This window comes from Zeus faber (assembly GCF_960531495.2).
Source record: "Zeus faber genome assembly, contig: SCAFFOLD_39, whole genome shotgun sequence".
Classification (NCBI taxonomy): Eukaryota; Metazoa; Chordata; class Actinopteri; order Zeiformes; family Zeidae; genus Zeus; species Zeus faber.
In genome coordinates, this window is record NW_028293190.1 from 219,960 (window position 1) to 239,946 (window position 19,987).

The window sequence follows — 19,987 nt, forward strand, 5'->3', positions numbered from 1 at the left end:
AGTAGGGTGAGAGTGACGTCAAAGTTAAGTGCAACAACTCATTTGATTTTTATGAAGGATCTATAATTATACATGTTATATTGAACTCTGCTTTCCAGTGACAGTTTACAAATTTTGACTTGTCATCTTGCTTATTTAACTCCTCATCTGTCGTTCAAGGTCAGCCAAATGTGGTAGTGTGGCCAAGTGGCCCAAGGCGCTAGATTTAAGCTCCAGTCTCTTCAGGGGAATGGGTTCAAATCCCACCACTGCAAAGGTTGATAATGCTGTTTGTAAGCTTACATACAACTGCTGCTTCTAACCTAGAATATGAGTTTGTCAATGTCAGAAGATCATCAGCAGCAGCAGTGGTGGTCGTGGTCTCTCATACAATTTCCACTTAAGTTGTAATGGTGCTCTGCCAAGGAGACATCGGCCACCGTATCGCCAGACGAGAACTGACGTCAGGCACCGCAAAATACTTATCCGGAGTCCTCCCTTGGTGGGGTGCAGTCAATAACGGCCACAACATCGACGCTCTTGACATGCGTTGAGAGAACCTCACTGTACTTGTCACTAACGTCTTCTCCACTCTCACTCCCTTGATGACAGCCACGCGTAATATGTTACAACACCAAGCCGCCCTCGACATCATCGGAGCTTTCAGTGGCGGCCTCTGTCATGTTATCATGTTATCTCTGCCAAGGAGACATCATACTCAAACAGCAATAAAGTGGTGTTGATTTCCATTCGAAGAATTATAGCTATATTGGCAGTCCATATATTTCACAAGAGAAATGTTACTGTTGTTGTTTAAACATTACAAACCGGTCCAGAAGAACTCTGATCAAAGCTTGTGGGTCTATCCAGCGTTTGAACCAGGCCCTCTCACACCCAAAATGAGAATTATATGTCTAGCCCAACAAAGCCCTAAACCCCTACTTTAACAATGCTGATTAGCAAGCCAGCCAGTGCAGGTAACAAACCATGACCTGTCACCTTGTCTGTCTCCTCTGTTATTAGAAGAACCATGCAAGGCAAACACCAGCTTCACATTTGTCATATTAAGTCTTTAAATGTAGGTAGAGTGGCATAAGGCGCTGTATTTTTGCTCCAGTCTCTACGGATGCCTCGGTTAAGATCAGAATGCTACCAAAGATGGCTTTGGTTAAATCAAGGTTCATTGTAACCTACCATAAACGCAAGAAAGTTGGTGTTACATTTGTGTCTATCAGGTTATGGTATATGGCCATGAACAAATTCTGTGACTTCCATCTGGACAATGAACACTGCCCAGGAAGGATACAAATTTACTCTGAGAGCTCATCTGTGATTTGAACCTGGGACCGTTCCAGCGCAAAGCGTGAATCACATGCAGAGACCAACAAGCCTCAAATATCATTCATGCGATTGTTAAGAGGCAAGTCTAGCTAACAATGATGACAAGTCTCCTCTGTTATTAGAAGTATCATGGAATTTAATTAACAGCTTCAAAAGCTTCACAATTTTAGTCTTTGGGCTCATCCGGATTTGGACCCGGGACCTCTCGCACCCAAAGGAAGAATTATTCCGCTGGACAAACGAACAGTGGAAGCCTTAAATGTGTACTTGTGAGCCAAGAAAGATTTTGCTAAAGCCTTTTTAGATTGGAATGAACGATATATAATTATGCATGATATATTGAACGCTGCTCTCCAATCCCATCTCTCATCTGTGATCCAAAACAAACAAATTGTGGTAGAGTGGCCGAGTGGTCTAAGGCGCTCGATTAGGGCTCCAGTCTCTTCGGGGGCGTGGGTTCAAATCCCTCCACTGCCAAGGTTGGAAATTACAATTTCTGAAGATCAACAATGGTTGTGTCTCATACAAATTCCACTTAATTTTTATTCCTACACTGAACCTATGCTCTGCCTGTCTCTCCTCTTAATTTCCTTTAACCCAATTATAGTTATATTGGGCGATCCTTGTATTTTACAAGAGAAATGTTACTGTTGTTGTTTGAACATTACAAACCTGTTGTCGTGGTAATTTCTGGAATAAAGGATCGTGAACAAATTCTTTGTTGCGTGTATATTTATTTTAGAGGAAAAGAGTTAGTCATTGCAATGAGAGGAGAGGGAGAGAGCGAATCGCAGGACGCAGCCTGTAGTCGAACTCACCCGTCCTGCCGGATACAGGAAGTAGGTGTGTCTATATGTGGTGAGATGTGTGAGACCGTTGGGGTGGGTTGATGCACTGCCCTGTCTGGTGATGACCTTGAAGTCCTTGTAAGGATTCTATTCGACTATGTGTTTGAGTGTGTTGTTTTAGTCTAGAAGTGGGTCGCAGGTTTTCCTTGTTGCAGGAATAACACGCCCTTGCCTAGAGTGCATGCTGATCAGATAGTGTTTGGCAAACATGTTTTTGTAGAAGCGGAAAAGGAGGATTTTGCATGTACATATCCCTCCTTTTGTTTATATTTAAAACATCAGTACGAAAGAAAATCATCTCAAAAACAACAAAATATGAACGCACTCAAAATAAGCGAAAACAGCAAAGTATTAACACTCAAATAATAAGCAGATAATTGACAGATATATAGAAAACCTCCGTCGGCAAACCCGAGTACATCTAGGGACTCACACCCCAAGGTTTAAGAGAACCCATCATAAAGGGAAGAGGGACGGAGGTCCCTAGCAAACTGTGGAAAAGTCGTCGTCTGAGTCGAAGTCGGGGAGGGATAGGGAAAAGGGATCGTCGAGGGAGGGGGCGTCCATCTGGGGAATGGCAAAGTAACGGACGAAAGCGGAAGAAACGAGTTTAGTGGCGGCTGAATGAGCGTGGGGAACAATACACCATGATAAAGCCAAATGGAGGCCAAAGCCGACCACAACGATGGCGCAGGCACGAAGGAGCCACAGGTCTGTGAGCCAGGACCGCCAGTCCCATCCCGAGGGGGGAGGGACGTCGTCAGCCTTCATATCTGCGAGAAGGGAGTTAAGCTGTGTAATCGTATGGGAGATATTGCCGGCTGCATCTAGAATGTAGGTGCAGCACGAGTATGATGTCTCCTTGGCAGAGATAACATGATTACATGACAGAGGCCGCCACTGAAAGCTAGGATGATGTTGAGGGAGGCTTGGTGTTGTTGTAACATATTACGCGTGGCTGTCATAAAGGGAGTGAGGGTGGAGAAGCCGTCAGTGACAAGTGCAGTGAGGTTCTCTCAACGCATGTCAAGAGCGTCGATGTTGTGGGCGTTATTGACTGCACCCCACCAAGGGAGGACTCCGGATAAGTATTTTGCGGTGCCTGACGTCAGTTCTTGTCTGGCGATACGGTGGCCGTTGGTGGCGGGATCGGGATAATGGGGATAATAATGCGTGGTATGAAGTAATCTATCCAGTATGGTAACAGCGGGACGTTGTTTAATGAGGGAGCAAATGCCGAACCAAGACTGGGGAAGGAACTGATGTAGGAGAGGGTCGCAAAGCCACAAGACGTCGTGACCCCTGCCAGCACCGCAATCGTTTGGCCAGAACAACATGGTAGAGGTGAGATTTTCACTCCCGGAAACGTTACGGAAGAGATGGTAGGAGTTGACGCCGTGGGAAGAGTTGGCGAACAAGAGACAGGACGAGACATTATGAATGGGCAGAAGGCTGCAGTTGTTATCATAGGTAACCGCACAGCCTGTGGTGTTGCCAAGATTTACACAAGTGGGGTGTCGACGTCGTGAAACGCAGAGGGCGTGACGGAGACCCAAAAGGAAGTTGGGTTGAACGGTAGCAACCGGCTCAAGGAGCGCGCCAGCTCGGGAGCGGAAGGTGGTGCTGTTATGGGCACGTAAAGCCTGATTAGAGTACAGGGAACACGGGGAAGGTAGATTAGGCCTAGCGAGCCACCACCTATTTGGGCCCGCTACGGGATCGGTGAGTGAAAGGAAGGTGCAATACCATTCATCGGAGGTGAGGGGAACGGGGCGGACAGGGAGGACTCCCGTCACTGTATGGAGAAAAAGGGTGCAGGCGTAGCAGGAGTTATTAACTTCTGCGGCCTCAATCCAGGAGCGCAGTAGGCGCCACCAGAGGTTCATTCCTAGGACTTTGTTATCTGGGGACACGGGTGGGACCTACTCCATAAGACAGAGATTCACATAATGGACAGATTTAAAGGCGGTGGTGTCAGGGGAGGAATATATATGTCTGGCGAATATGGCGATGAGACGACGGCGCGGCGGGCGGGGGTCGAACTACCAGCCAAAAATAGCCGCACGGATCGGTGCCTGAAAGGTAGGCGCATATGACGAAGAAACCGAAGTTGTTTACCTGGAGTCTGGACATGCTTATCATGACCATAGCGTTAAGATTAGAGAGCTTTTGGAGCTTTAGTCGGTTGGTCAGGTCAGACTGGTCTTGGAGTAAGGTATAACCCCAGGGGATATGATCTGTATTCCACACAGCCTGGGGTCAGTTTGTACAGGGGCCCCAATTGCCTGGACGGGGAACATTTCCAGGATGAGAAATCCACGTATAACATATATATATTGTCGTCCCGCCCAGGGCCGCGCACACTGAAGAGGCCGGGGAGTCGGAACAGGTGCCAGGGTGGACGGTGCTCCATGGTGTCGTCTGCTTCTGCTTCCTTGATGTAGTGTGGTGTGTGGTGGTCAGCGTCGTTCGTCTACGACCTATGGGTGCGTTTGTCTATGACCTAAGGTGGACGGTTGCCCGCACGCATCACCTTGCAACTAACAGGGTTCGTAACAATGTTTTTTAGGGGATGGGAGGGGTTGTGTGTGACCCTCCTTGCTGGGTGTTTCCGGGCTGTAGTTGGAGGCTGATGGTCTTGCAGTGACTGGCATGCACCCATGTTGCCCTTTCCTGGACTTTTATCGTCGTGTGGGTTGTCAGGAAGACCTGGTATGGGCCCAGCCATCGCTGGTGTTTCCAGGACTTCCGGTGGTGATTCTTTATCAGCATGAAGTCGCCAGGTCGAATGTTGTGCAATGGGCCCAGTGGCGGCTTGGGGCAAGGCAGAGCCTACCTGTTGTCTGATTTCAGAAAGAGACTTTTGTTAAGGAAATGCAATATCTTACCAGCGTGTCTTCGCAGAGGTTGGTGACCATCAGCGGGCCTGGAGGTCCCAGTCCCACATTGGGAGGGGCTGCGAAAAGGACCTTGAAAGGGGAAAGGTTATTTCGCGGGCGCACTCGCATTCTCATATACATCAGCACGATGGGCAGCGCGTCTACCTAGTTGAGGTTTGTTTTGCTGAAGCATTTTGCCAGTTTGTTTTTCAGCGACCCGTTTTCGCATTCTACAGCACCCCCAGATTATGGGTGGTAGCTGCAGTGTGTTTTTAAATCAAATTGGAAATGTGTCGACAACTGTGTGAAGAGGTTGTATACAAAATGGCTGCCATTGTCGGCTTTCGCCACTGTTGACGCCGTGGCATGTTTGGCGAGGAAAGCTTCCACCCATTTGGAAAACATGTCAACCATGACCAGACAGTATTTTTTGTTTCTGCACGGTGTAAATTCGACGAAGTCTATCATTACATGTTGGAACGGGCGCGTTGGGGTTGGGTGTGCGGTGGGGTGTGTGAGGCCCTTTGGCCTGCTAGGGTTGTGTTGGGCGCAAATTACAAACTTGTTGCAATATGTGGCTGCAAATGTTGAAAAGCCTTTTGTGAACCAATGTGTTTGTACTGCCGTGCACATCCCTCCTTTTGACACATGGTCCAAACCATGTGACAACTTAACGAAACAAGGAAACAGGCGCCTGGGCAGGCAGGGTTTGTCATCGGGGCTCATCCAAACGCCGTCGCGGAGGGTGGCCCCACAGCTGGACCAAAGTCTGCGTTCATCTGGGGAAGAGAGGGAGAGCAGGTCAGTGAGGGAGGGGGGTGTGGGGGAAGGGGGGGATGAGTAGAGGGAGGAGGAATGAGGGAGGGGGCTGCGTCGCGCGGGCGTTGCCGAGGGAGACGGGATCTGTGTTGGGAGTGTGTGCGGCGCATTTACAAACAGCGATGGAGAGGGGGAGGAGGATGGCCTCCAAATGGGCCGCCACTTTATGGTGGTGCAGGAACGGCTTGCCGTCTGACTTCAAAAACCGTCTGTGTTTCCAAAGTGCTCCAAAGTCAAACACGACGCCAAAAGCGTAACGAGAGTCGGTGTAGATTGTCGCTGAACGGCCTTTGGCTAATTTGCGCGCCTCGGTCAGGGCGACGAGCACCGTGACATGTGGAAGCCCAAGGAGCACTGTGTGGTAGCGGAGCCAACGTGCCGCGAGAGACGGGAGGATTTTTGTTCCTGTAAGATGTTGGAGACGGAATGGGGAATAAAAAGGGTGAGTGGCGCGAAACCCACAAAGTCGCGTGTGGCCAGCACGGCCTTTTCATAGTCCGCGACAGCACGTAGGCAAGGAGGAAGGCCACAAGCCACCGGATCTAATAAACATATGAAGAAACCCACAAGCCAGAGGGCGTCGCCATGTTTTGGTAATAGGACAGAGGTCATGCTGCCCTGACGTTCGTCCATGAACTGAACAAAGGGCCAAAGGGGATCTGGAATTGCCAAGTTTGGAGACGTCGGAGGGCCATCTTAAGGGCCTCGGAGGCGGTGCAGGCGTCCTCGGTCCATGTTAGTGGAGAAGAGGCCGTAAGGCTGCGGGACAGGGTGATTTCTTTGAGGGGGCGGTCAAGGGCTGAAAAATTGGGGATGAAGTGGCAGCAGTAAGAACACATGCCGAGAAAAGAGAGCATTTGATTTTTGTTATATGGTCTGGGGACGTTGATGATGGCCTGGATTCTGGCAGGGACAAAGTCTTCCCCTGAGGGGTAATGACGTGACCAAGGAAGACCACTTTCTGGTAGACAAACTGAAGTTTGCTTAGAGAAACCTTATGACCCTCAGATGAGACAGGCCGCTGGAGTGTGAGGGTGTACTGTTCACACTGGGTCGTCCACATACTGCAGGAGGACCCTTCCCTCAGAAAGGACGAAGGGGGCAAGGCTGCGGGCGAGAGCCTCGCAGAAGAGGGTGGGGCTGCAAGTTAAGCCCTGGCAGAGGCGTGTCCAGGTTTGAGGTCCAGCGAAGTGGAAGGCGAACCAAAACTGGGAGTATGGGTGGACTGGGACAGAGAAAAAAGCATTGGAGAGGTCAATAACAGAAAACCAAGTGGATCCCGAAGGGATTTGACTCATGATAGTGTCTGGGTTAGGAACATTCGGAGCGGGGGAGTCGATGGCCGCATTAACGGCCTGCAGGTCTTGGACAAAGGGCCACTCGGTGGGCTGCCCTTGAGGTCGGATTTTCTTGACTGGGAATATAGGTGTTTGGACAGGGGAGTCGTCACATGGGCTGATGATTCCCACGTCAAGGAGGGACTCAAAGACGGGGGTGATGCGATCAACAGCTTCCTGTCGCAATGGATATTGTTTTTGTGATGGGCGGAAAGAGGATTTGGGTTTGATGTGCACTGGGGGACAGTGTTTGAGGCCTACATCGTATTTGCCGGCCGCCCAAAGGGTGGGTCGGACGTGGGCCAGCAACAAGGAGATGTCGGAAGGTAACAGCAGAATGTGGTAGTGTGGCCGAGTGGTCTAAGGCGCTGGATTAAGGCTCCAGTCTCTTCGGGGGCGTGGGTTCAAATCCCACCACTGCCAAGCTTGTTTGGGCTCTTCTAGATTAACGTACAAGAGCTTCCTCTAACCTAGAATATCAGTCTCTCAAACTGCAAGTTCAGATGTCATCAAAAATGTGGTGTTCAAAATCCACTAAGGTGCAGTTTGAACACCACATTTATGTAATTCTAGACCAGACCTGTGCTCTGCCAAGGAGAGGTCATACTCTAACAGCACTAAAATAGTGTTAGTTCTCTTTCTAAGTATTATAGCGACAGTATATGGGCGATCCTTGTATTTCTCAAGAGAAATGTGACTGTTGTTGTTTAAACATTACAAACCTGTACGGAAGAACTCTGATCAAAGATTCTCAAAGCTTGTGGGTCTATCCAGGGTATGAACCAGGACCTCTCACACCCAAAATGAGAATCATATGTTTTGCCCAACAAAGCCCTAGACCCCTTGTTTAACAATGCTGATTAGCAAGCCAGCCAGTGCAGGCATCAAATGATGACCTGTTGCCTTGTCTGTCTCCTCTGTTATTAGAAGAACCATGCAGGGAAGCACCAGCTTCACATTTGTCATATTAAGTCTTTAAATGTAGATAGGGTGGCATTAGACACTGTATTTTTGCTCCAGTCTCTACGGATGCCTCGGTTAAGATCCAAATGCTGCCAAACATGGCTTTGGTTAAATCAAGGTTCATTGTAACCTACCATAAGAGCAAGTAAATTGGTCTCTATCAGGATATGGTATATGGCCATGAACAAATTCTGTGCATTCCATCTGACAATGAACAATGCCCTGGAAGGATACAAATTCACTCTTAGAGCTCATCTCTGATTTGAACCTGGGACCACTCCACCTCAAAGCGTGAATCACACGCACAGACCAACAAGCTCTTCCTCAGTGAACATACAACTGCTGCTCCTAACCTTGAATATCAGCCTCTCAAATGACATGTTCAGATGTGATCAACAATTGTGGAATCTCATACAAATTGCACCTAATTTGTAACCCTAGACCAAACCTTTGCTCTGCCAAGGAGACTTCATACTCAAATGATCAAATGACATCAAAAATGATGAAAAACAGCAACTCAATAATGACCTGTCTCCTCTGTTATTAGAAGCACCATGCAGGGGAAGCACCAGCTTCACATTGAGGCATGAGGCACTGTATTTCGGCTCATGTCTCTACGGATGCCTCGGTTCAGATCCAAATGCTGCCAATTATGGCTTTGGCTAAATCAAGGTTCATTGTAACCTACAATAACAGCATGTTAATTGGTGTTACATTTGTCCCTAACAGGATATGAAATATGGCATATAGTAGAGAAAGCCCCAGTCTAAGGTTCTTTAAACAAGTAGGCAGCACTTGAGGTAAGTTGGATACACGGATAATACTTTTTATTAAGAGAGAACCAGTCTGAGTGAGGTCTGCAGAGTACGATGAAAACTCTTTGCTTCACAAAGTCATATATTATTATTATTAAGCATTAACTCCTCCTTGTCTTCCAATTTTTCAAAGTTTTCCACCATATGGAGATAATTACATAGGAGCCCTCTCTACCTCTGAGGGAGGTCACAGGTCACTCAAAGTGAGCCCCGAACCCCTCTGGCTTTTCAGAGGCCTTTCCTTTGCGACATGCATTCATGTGACATGCCTTTGCTTATTCTCAGGTGCTGCATCACTTGTTTCACTGCCTTCTGTATGAATGAACCTTTACTGGAAGTAAAGGATCCATTATCTGAGCTGACCTCTGTTGGAAAACCAAATCTAGGTATTACTGCTGTAGTCATGAACTTTATTACTGTCCCTGCTCCAAACTCTGCTGATGGAACAACTTCCACCCATCTAATGAATCTGTCTGCTATCACTAGCATATACCTTTGACCATTACCATACCTTTTTTATCATATCCACATAATCCAGGTCCTTCTGGTGTTGGAAACTGTCCTAAGGGGTAGTGATGCCTTTTCGCATGTTATTTTGGGCACATACTTCACATTCAGCCAGACGAACGTCTACCATTCATTGTAGACGTGAGACCAATATCATCATATGGAGACCAAAATCCTTGCTTTTTATTTCTCCTTACCACTTCCCCCCTTGCACAATGATCAAAACCATGTGCCTCAGTAATGAGAATTCCTAGTAATACTGTAGGAGCCACAAATTGTCCATCCTGGGCCCTCCACAGGCTGTCCTCGTCCTTTGCCCCTCTTTTCATCGACATACTGTATTCATACACACCCGCCTTTTTCTGCATTCTGATAAGATCATCTAAAATAATAACTTCACTTAAATTTGTAGAGCACCTTTTAAAAAACCCAAGATGGCTTTACAGGAGAGGGGCAAGGGGGGTGGCAGATTAAGGGATAGAGGAACCAAAACAAAACAAAGGAATCTCTAAACCAACTAACTAATCGGGAAAGGCCGTGGTGAAAAGGTGGGTCTTGAGGGTTGTTTTGAAAGTGTCCAGGGATGGGGCGTTATGGATTACAGGAGGGACAGAGTTCCATAGGGTGGGTGCTGCCACACTGAAAGCTCTGTCCCCGGAAGTTTGTAATCTGGTACGGGGGATGGACAGCAGACCCATGTTTGAGGAACGCAAGTTCCGGGATGGATTGTGTTGGTAGAGGAGGTCGGACAGGTATTGGGGGCCGAGTGCATGAAGGGATTGGTATCTGAGGAGGAGAAGTTTGAAGGAGTTGCGGAACTTGACTGGGAGCCAGTGAAGGTGAATGAGGGTGGAGGTGATGTGCTGCCAGGGCTTGGTGTGGGTGTTAACCCTGGCAGCTGAGTTCTGCACATACTGGAGCCTTTCCAGGGCTTTTTTTGGAAAACCCGGAAAGGACTCCGCTACAGTAGTCCAACCGGGAGGTGATGAAAGCGTGGATGAGGATTTCAGCCACGGGGTCTGAGAGGGAGAGACGGAGATGTTTTTGAGGTGATAGAAGGCGGAGTTGGTGATGGATTTGATATGTGACTGAAAGGAGAGGGTAGAGTCCAGGATAACACCCAGGTTGCGGACCTCGGGAGATGTTTTGATGGAACAGCCGCCGACGAGGAGAAGGAGATCTCCAACCTTCCGGAGCAGCGGCTTTGGGGCCACAACCATGAGCTTTGACTTTTTGCTGTTGAGTTGGAGTAGGTTTGTTGTCATCCAGGTTTTTATGGCATGAAGGCAGTTGACCAGAGACTGTGGGGGAAGCAGAGTGGATGGTGAGGTTCTGAGATAAAGCTGTGTATCGTCAGTGTAGCAGTGGGAGTTGAGGGGGAGCAGATAGATGGTGAAGAATGTTGGACCGAGCACAGAGCCTTGAGGGAGGCCATGGTTGACTGGGGCATGGGGGGAGGAGAAGCCGTTGATCTTGACAAACTGAGTTCTATTTGATAGATATGAGTGAAACCATGACAGAGCTGTTCCAGTGATGCCAAGGAGGTCGGATATGCGTTTGAGGAGGATTGTGTGGGAAAGCATGTCAAAAGCAGCGGAAAGGTCGAGGAGGATGAGGATACTGATGTTTCTGGTGCCTGCAGCGAGGAGGAGGTCGTGGGTAATCTTGATTAGGGCGGTCTCTGTGCTGTGGTGTGTTCTGTAGGCTGACTGCAGGGGTTCGTAGAGCTCATGGTTGGACAGATGTTGATGGAGCTGGGCAGCCCTGCTCTTTCCAGGCCCTTACTGAGGAATGGAAGGTTGAAGATCGGCCGGTAGTTGTTAAGATCGTCAGGGTCCAGACCAGGCTTCTTCAGGATGGGAGTGATGGAGGCAATTTTGAGACTGGGGGGAACTGTACCAGATGCTAGGGAGGAGTTGATTATGTCTGTGATGGAGGGGCAGAGCTCCCTGGACCCTATGCCAATGCCATTGGCATAGGGTCCAGGGAGCAGGTGGAGGCTTTGGATTTGTTGTCCAGACAACAATCTAGAGATAAACCATTGTTATCATGTTGGCTGACTACTGTCAAAGTTCTTGTTGGATAGGTTGGCATAAAATATTGTTGGAATGTCTTCAAACAGGTCCTTAGAGTTCTCTCTAGCAGCCAGATGTTAGTGAAAAGATGTAAAGTGGTGAAGTTAATTGCACCACATCATGAAAACCAGAGTACGATGTATGAGTAGAATTTCCTAGGATATAATTTACAAGAAAGCTGAGGAACAGTTTTGACCAGTTACATCCACTCTTGGCTGGGGCAGGTGAGAGTTCATAATTAATTACATACCTCTGGCGAGAAGCAACCCCACCTCCACCTTACCCCAATCTCTCTCTCCATCTATCTCCCTTAACCTCTCCAGTGGTTAACGGTGTTCCATGGTGGATGAACCCTCTTCATTATCCACCCTTGCAAAAGGCTTTTTGAACATTGGGGTTCTTGTGTGTGTGTTCGTGTAACAAGTGGCCTAGCTGTTAATTGAGGGCACACCCCCTTCATACACATCCAACCAATTACCAGGCCATCATGATTGGCCAGAGCTCTGGCTGTCTACTTGAGTTGAGGTCAAGGTGAGCTGGTTATGTCCTGGTCATCTTGTGTAGGTGTGTGTTTTGTAAATTACGTGTGTTACGTTGTTGAGTTTATTCAGTGTGTGTATGTGTGTGTATCAACTTGTGTGTCTGTATGTGTGTGTGTCAGGGGGTGGGGGGCGTTGTACATCTGCATGTCTATGAGAATGTGAGCACCTGAGTGGTGTGTTAAGTATGGCTGTGAGATACATATTCATTTTTGGTGTGTGTTTTGGGCATATGCTGAGTGTGAATGTATGTGTGTTTATGTGTCAGTGTGAATGTATTTGTGTTGATGTGTGTGTGTGTGTGTGTGTGTGTGTGTGTGTGTGTGTGTGTGTGTGTGTGTGTGTGTGTGTGTGTGTGCGTGCACTCTTTTAACTCCACTGCTAACATCAATCCTCCGTAATAAGAGAGGAAATTTGAGCTTGTCCAGGACAAACTACCAGCGGCTGATCGATTTGTGGGGTCAAGAGGAGAGTGTGTGTGAGTGTGTACAAGGTCTCTGGAGAGATAGACACAAGAAACCACCTCAGATGTCTAATGGTCAGAGAGAGAAAAAGCGACGCTTTTCCACCAGGTTCAAATTACTGATTAAAAGTTTGACTCTTTTGTGGGATTAGTTCGTTGAAGAGTGACTCGGTAAAATTATTTGTTCAATTCTTTGACTTCAGTAATTTGATTCAGTTGGTGTAAGGCATAGTGAGTGAGGGAGGATGTGAACGACCAATGAGAGTCAGAAGAGTCGGTTTGGCTTTGAGTTGTGAATGGAATTTTCACAGGAATACCGCCAAGTGTGAATCAGTCACATCCAATATGAATTATGCCAAATGCTTTGACCTTTTGCCCACATTAATTTAATCTTCAGTAGTAATTTTCAGTTTGAGAGTCAAAGATTCACACGCTCGCTCTCTGAATCGAAGCCTAATGAGCTTGTAAGGTACACCGCTGGGCTTGAGGCGCAGCAGCATCGGAACCTAAACTTGTCACAAGGGTTGTCAAATTTCGAGGCATTCCAGACATGAGAGTGTCAGGGCTTTCTGCATGCGGTTTTCGACTCTCCAAGGAAATGAATTGGACTTCTTGAGTTTTTGGCTGATTCAGTGTAAATCTGGCTCAAGTTCCTTAGTATCACAAACAAATTAAATTGTTTATTTTGTAGAAAAACCCCCAAAGACACAAAGAGGGGACCAGCCATGACACACCGTGTCACACATTTCGTCCTTGCTGGCAATGGCATCTCAAGTTGTGCCGAAATCGCATCTCACCAACCAATCTCACATATTGAGAGTCAACTGCAAGACAAAAAATGTGACCCACCACAGCAATCCCGCAATCTTGTGCATTTCTAAAATCACCATGAGCAGCCAAATAAGTTGAAAAAACCTTTCTCGCAGGAAAATTAAAATTAGATTGTTCCTTTGTGTGTTTTTTTTTATCTCTCAACGTATTTTCAAAACTGAGTTTGACTTATAAATAGTACATACATGTTAAACCGTTCATGGGGAAACACAGTTCACAGAGCTGCTGAACAGTGCTGAACAACACTGATCAATTGTTCCCTTTAAATCGACCGTCGAGGTGAAGATCATTCCTCCATATTCCATGTGATGTGAAGACACATTGTGAAACCGTTGTTTTTAGAGTTAAACTTTTTAATCCTACTACTTTAACACACACCTGAATCCATTGTTGTGCAGGGGTATAACCCACAAAGAACAAAAGAGCTGACATCACTTCCATAAACAGATGGTTAAAGCGCAGCACGAGGATTCCTCAGTTTCACTTGTCTGTGAAAACTTTAATCTCGGTGCTGTTATGGAAGCTCTAAATCATATCTGGGATCTTAATCTGACCATTGCGATAGATCCAAGTCAGTGTAAGCAGCTCATTCTGGTCTACATCTTCCACGATGATAGTCAGTTCTCCGACAGCAACACGGAAAAAAAAAACTGCACGAGACGCAGTGAAGTGACTTCAGACAACAAGAAAATGGCAAAAAGTGGTCGCCTTCATCACAAACTATGCTGAGGACCATGCTATAGTATTGCTGGGATGCCATCCGAATCAGAAAAATGTAGCTGGAAAGCTGTTGCCACCCTGTGTCACAGAGGCATCTGTGTGGCGCAACTACAGGAAAGCACTGATCCCTAGAGGTAGGTTGAGTTGCCCCTAGACAGACAGACAGATACATAGATAGATAGTTTGATAGAAAGATAGATAGATAGTGTCGTTTCTGGATGATTTTGATGTGTTGATGAAGAAGGAATCTCCACTAACGCTGACTTGATTAAAATAATAATTTTATTACACAAATCAGCATCAAACCGGACTTGCCATAGATCGTCCAGAAGAGAACAAAGCCGGAAGTTTTCTCTGTTGACTGAAGTAAAAGACTTGTCCTATATACTAGTACGGACATCACGTAGCCCATCTGGTCACAATACATAGGTCACAGTTCAGCACTTGTCCGACGTTAATCTACACATTTCCTCCTCTGGCCAGGCTGGAGGCCTCCCTACATCCGTTCTTATACGGGCCTCTAAATAGACACGTTGTTATTGTCGCTCTCCGTATAACCTGGAAGCAATAAATTAAAAGTAACTTAAGTTAGTAATTATACGATACAATCACTATACAATGGGCTCTGATTCTCGAGAACCCAGGGCCCTCATTCAGACACCTCATATTCCCCCCTTCGAGACTATACAAAGTTTCGACAGAGAGAAGAGTAATTGAACTGATGATGTTAATTGGCTTAATAGAAATCACTTAATAACAAACAATATCGATTATAATATACCCTTCTTACCATGCTTAGTCGTAGCAATACAGTAAATTTGTGGAGTGTGAGAGCGAAAATCCCATCTGGCAGCTTCCTTTCTGAGAACATCCAGCAAACAATCAAGACAGGAAAATTCTCTCACAGTCCCTCTGCCCCAGGCAACCACCTATGGTACTCCAAATCATTTAACAGAAAAAGACGAAGGGTTTATAAAACTGTATAGGATGTTACATATTTGTGCATACATTTAGAACTTTAGAAATAAATCAAAACATTTGTCCAAAGTCAGGCTGTTCGACCCATCATACCTTCCAGTGGACCTTTCCCTGCCTAGAACCAATGTCCCTCAAAAACCGTAAAAAAAGAAAATACCTGAGGTCCCAATGTATTCACTTCATCCTATTACAGACAACTCAAAGTAAACAATAGCAAATCAAAGTAATATGTCTTGCTAAAAATATCTAGTGTAGAGTATAGGATATTCATCAATAATACAGGTTTCATTGTAATAAACAAACTCCAATATTTTAAAAACATGCAGGACACATGTGGTGGTCTTGGCTCCTCCTACGGTGGCCCCTTCAGCATTTGCTCCCACACCGTCGGCTCCTCCTGGGGCGGGACTCCCTGCTGCAGCTAATCTGACGGCAGCTTCAACTGTGGCAGCGGCTCCTGGGGCGGCTGTCCCTGTGGTGGCTCCAACTGCGGCATCTCCCCCTGTGGTGTCTCATCTGTCGGTGTCCCTTACTGCGGCGGCTGTTCCAACTGTGGCCTCCCCAGTAGCGACTCCACTTTCAGATCCTTCTGGGCCAGAGGCCCTGGCAGTGGCTCAGAGGAAGAGAGGATCACCGCCAGCCAGGAATGGAGGCGCCCAAGAAGCTGAAGGAGGTGGCAGACGGGGACTTGGGGTGGGTGGTCTGGGGGAGATCCCCCTCCCTCGGGGGCTGTCTCTCCACTTTGTGGAATGACGGTCACGAGGGGCAGGTGAGTTCCCCTGCTTCCCCCAACAACGGGTCCTATTCCTGGGCTGACCTGATGGATGAGAAGCCGGGAGACATGGTGTTGGGGTTGTATGACTAGTGTTGGGTTTGGTTCTGTATTTTCTTACGTGTAGTTTTGTGTTTTGGGGTTTCGATGGATGGTGGTGCAGTGTGCTTAGTTAGGGCTGGGCTACAGGAGTGGCAGCGGCTGCCCTCTTATAGGGGCTGGGCCATAGGAGGGCAGTATAACTATCTACAGGAGGCAGCAGACCTCCCCTCCTTGCGCTGAAACATCTAACCCCCTGCTCTTACTGTCTTCATCGCTGGCAGCCTTAAACAGCTACAAACGACAGCATCCCACCCGATGAGTGGCAAGCCGCAGAAACACAAACGCTCCCCAGACCAAACACACATGCTGGTCCACAGCGTCTATATATTTGTGAGGCACAGCACGAACACACCTGTAATCAATCAGTTGATTTTCACAGGCGATCCAGTTTTCCAATCTATATGTTCACCACAGTGTTCACTTGTGTCCTTATGGAGAACATTGTCCCCAAGGACGGACTTACATGGACTCAAGCTCATAAAGCGTGTATTGTGTGTTTGAGATGTTTTATGTACTTGTAATGCGCTGTGGCCAATTCTTTCCCCTGTATTTGGAGTCAGCTGTAACTCCAAAGCGGTGGTCAAGGTTTTTGCAGTTATTTAAAGCTTAAAAGAAGCATTTGAATGTTTATTTTCTCTTTTAGACATGAAGAATATGCTCACCAAAGAGAAAGAGGGAACAAGCCTCCACCACCTTGGTGAGAGGAACCCCGTGCTCCTATCCACAGCCCAAAGACATCTCAAAAGACAACAGGAGTTATATTTACAATGGGAGGACTTGTTCTAATTGACTCAGAAATCATTTACATTCACACTCTGGAGAATCAGCAGAGAGAGAGAGAGAGAGAGAGAGAGAGAGAGAGAGAGAGAGAGAGAGAGAGAGAGAGAGAGAGAGAGAGAGAGAGAGAGAGAGAGAGAGATGCAAGCATGAAGTAGTGGGATTGTTTTTTGTTATATATTCCAATGTAGCAAATTAAATGTGATTCATTGTGATCAATGATATAATTCCCATTTCAATGCACTACAAAGACAAAAAATAACCCTTTGTGAAACCAGCTATGTAATGTTAAGTAAAAGCATGGTGATGGGATAAACACATGTTTAACCCTGGTAAACTATGGAGCCAAGTAGTGGAGATACTGTAGGAAAAACATAGTATAGTCTGATTTTACCATAGTATAACCATGGTTCTTCTCTCCGTCAAAAACCACAGTTATCCATATGTCCGCTTACCATGGTAAAACTATGGTTAATATTTGTAAGGGTTGTTTTGTGTTTGGAAACTTTGCCTCCCTCAAAGAGGCCTAGAACTCAAGCAGAGTGGATGTCTCAGATGTGTCTCTTACCATAGAGTCGCAGAAATGTACATACTTTATATTTGCAAATGTTTAAACACAGCAGTCACCACTGGAAACAGCTGAAGACAAGCTGAAATGTCCATTGTTACCAGCATGGGGAATCTGCCTCTTCTCCCGCTGTGTCGTGGTCCATTACACAGTCAATGCCTGGAGAGTAGCTAGATGAATTGAACATTCCTGAGATTATTTAATGATAATAATATATAAATATAGAAAAATTCCAATGAAATGAGGAAACGGCTGTAAAATGTAATTGACTGCTGTTAATATTTTAAGGAGAAACTAACGCCATAATTTCAAAGCGTGTAGGGGAAGGTCTGAATGACATCTCGGACCTTAATCTGACCAGTGCGATAGATCCAAGTCAATGTTAGCAGTGCGTACTGGAACTAATTTTCAGTTTTCTGACAGCGACGCTGAGAATGACAGAGACGCTGAATCTGATATTATCCCGGACTTGGAGAACATTTCAAATAGCGGATTTCAACCTGAATGTGACGATGAAATGGAATATTTTCAAAAATCACTGTAGGAGACCGACGATACACCCGTTGTTTTTAAAATGGAAGAAGTTGATGACGTGATGAAGTCCATAAAGGTTGATGACAGATATTCGGAGTTCAGGTTTTCTGAGACTCAAATTGTTGATTAACTCTACATTTTGTTGAGTTGTCTGTACTTTTAAACTCCAACATAATTCTACTTTTTTAAAACATGTATACTCTAACTTTTAAATGAAAGCTTTTTTAAAAACAAAAATATTTGTGTTGTTTACAGGTTCAACTCTGTTTGTGATTGGCCCATCCAGCATTATGTTAATTAGCGGCTTTGTTTGTCCGCCAACCCCAATTGCATTCTGGGAGCTGGCTGAATGAAGCAAGTCTGGGTAAAACTTGGAAGTGATTATCTCAGCATCACAGTTTGCCACAACCTTGTCAATATTAAGTCATAGCTTTAAAAATATTTGCTTGATTTGCACAAGGGACACCTTGTTTGGAAGCTCTGATGCAAAAAAAAGGGCAAAGCTGCCAACTGACCCTGAAGTGTGCAGTGGGTCCCATTTAAGAATGTGTGACCCAAATTCATAGATAGATGTGTCAGAGACTTTGAGAGTGTAAAGAGCAGAACTAAACTTGGTTCCACCAAGATTTGGACTCAGATCACTAGATTCAGAGTCCAAAGTGGTAACCACTACTTCTCTGGGAGTTGAACCCTGACCGACTCCCACCCTAAGTGAGAATCGTGCCACTAGATCAACCAGCCGAGTTCAGCTGAAGTCGCTGAGAAAATGGGAACGGCAGCTTTAGTTTGGTTGGTTGTAGGCAAAACCGTAGGAGAGTCAGCTATCAATGGTTCATTTCCTTCATCCAAGCTATTATAGCTTTCGTCCCATGAGATGGCATTGATTCAATCAAGTTCATTGCGACAGGATCACGGTTACTGTAAAACGGACAATTCCTTCCTGTTTCGCTTTTACCTATTTGGGATTCAGGTTAGAATGAAGAATAGCAGGGAGGGTAAATTAACTCAGGCCGCTTCTGAAGGAATTGCATACAGCTTTATGCCAAAGTCATTTTTATGGGCAAGTTTTCTTTGATTGCTTATCGATTTCAAATGCTTTCATCAAGCTCTGCGTAAGAAGGAATTTCTTGCATTCAAATAAATGCCCACTCTCTGTAATACACAGTCAACTTGTTAAAGAAGAGAACCAAATGACATGTGAGGTAATCAAACAACATAATTTTATCAGAACAGTGCTTATTTGACTCATTTTAGAATGTGTGACTAAAATTCCGAGACACATGTGTCAGAGACTTTCTGAGTGCAAAGTACAGACATAAACCAGGAAGATCTACTTAGATTTGACCTCAGATCACTGGATTCAGAGTTCAAAATACTAACCATTATAGCATGGACAATACATGCGGCTGAATTAGATGCGATGGCAGATGTGTCAGAACACTTTCTGAGTGCAAAGTGCAGAAATAAACCAAAGCAGGTTCCACTGAGATTTGAACTCAGATCACTGGATCCAGAGTCCGAAGTGCTAACCATTACTTCTCTGGGAGTTGAACCCTGGCCCGCTCCTACACTAACTGAGAATCATGCCACTAGATCAATGAGCCAAGTTCAGCTGAAGTCGCTTTGAAAACCGGAACGGCAGCCTGAGTTTGGTTCGTTCTTTCGTGTAGGGCTACACAGCCAATTGGGACATTAGCCAAGAAGTGGTATCGTCATCCAGTTAAATGAGGCCTCTGACTCCATGTGGTGATTTGAAGATTGGGCATTCATCAATGATGTGTTCAACAGTCTGTGGTTTTCCGCATTCGCAGAGATTTGTGGCAGACTCTCCAATCATATGCAGATAGGTTTTGGTCTTTGCTACTCCAGAGCTAAGTCTGGTGAGGTTGACCCAGGCTTAGTTTTGTTGGTTGTAGGCAAAACCGTTGGAGAGTCAGCTATCAGTGGTTCATTTCCATCATTCAAGCTACTATAGCTTTTTTCCAATTAGATGGCATTGATTCATCAAGTTCATTGCGACAGGCTCACAGTTACTGTAAAACAAACAAATCTGTCCTGTTTCGTTATGACCTATACGGGATTCAGGTTAGAATGAAGGAAAGCAGGGAGGGAAAATTAACTCATGCTGGTTGTGAAGAAA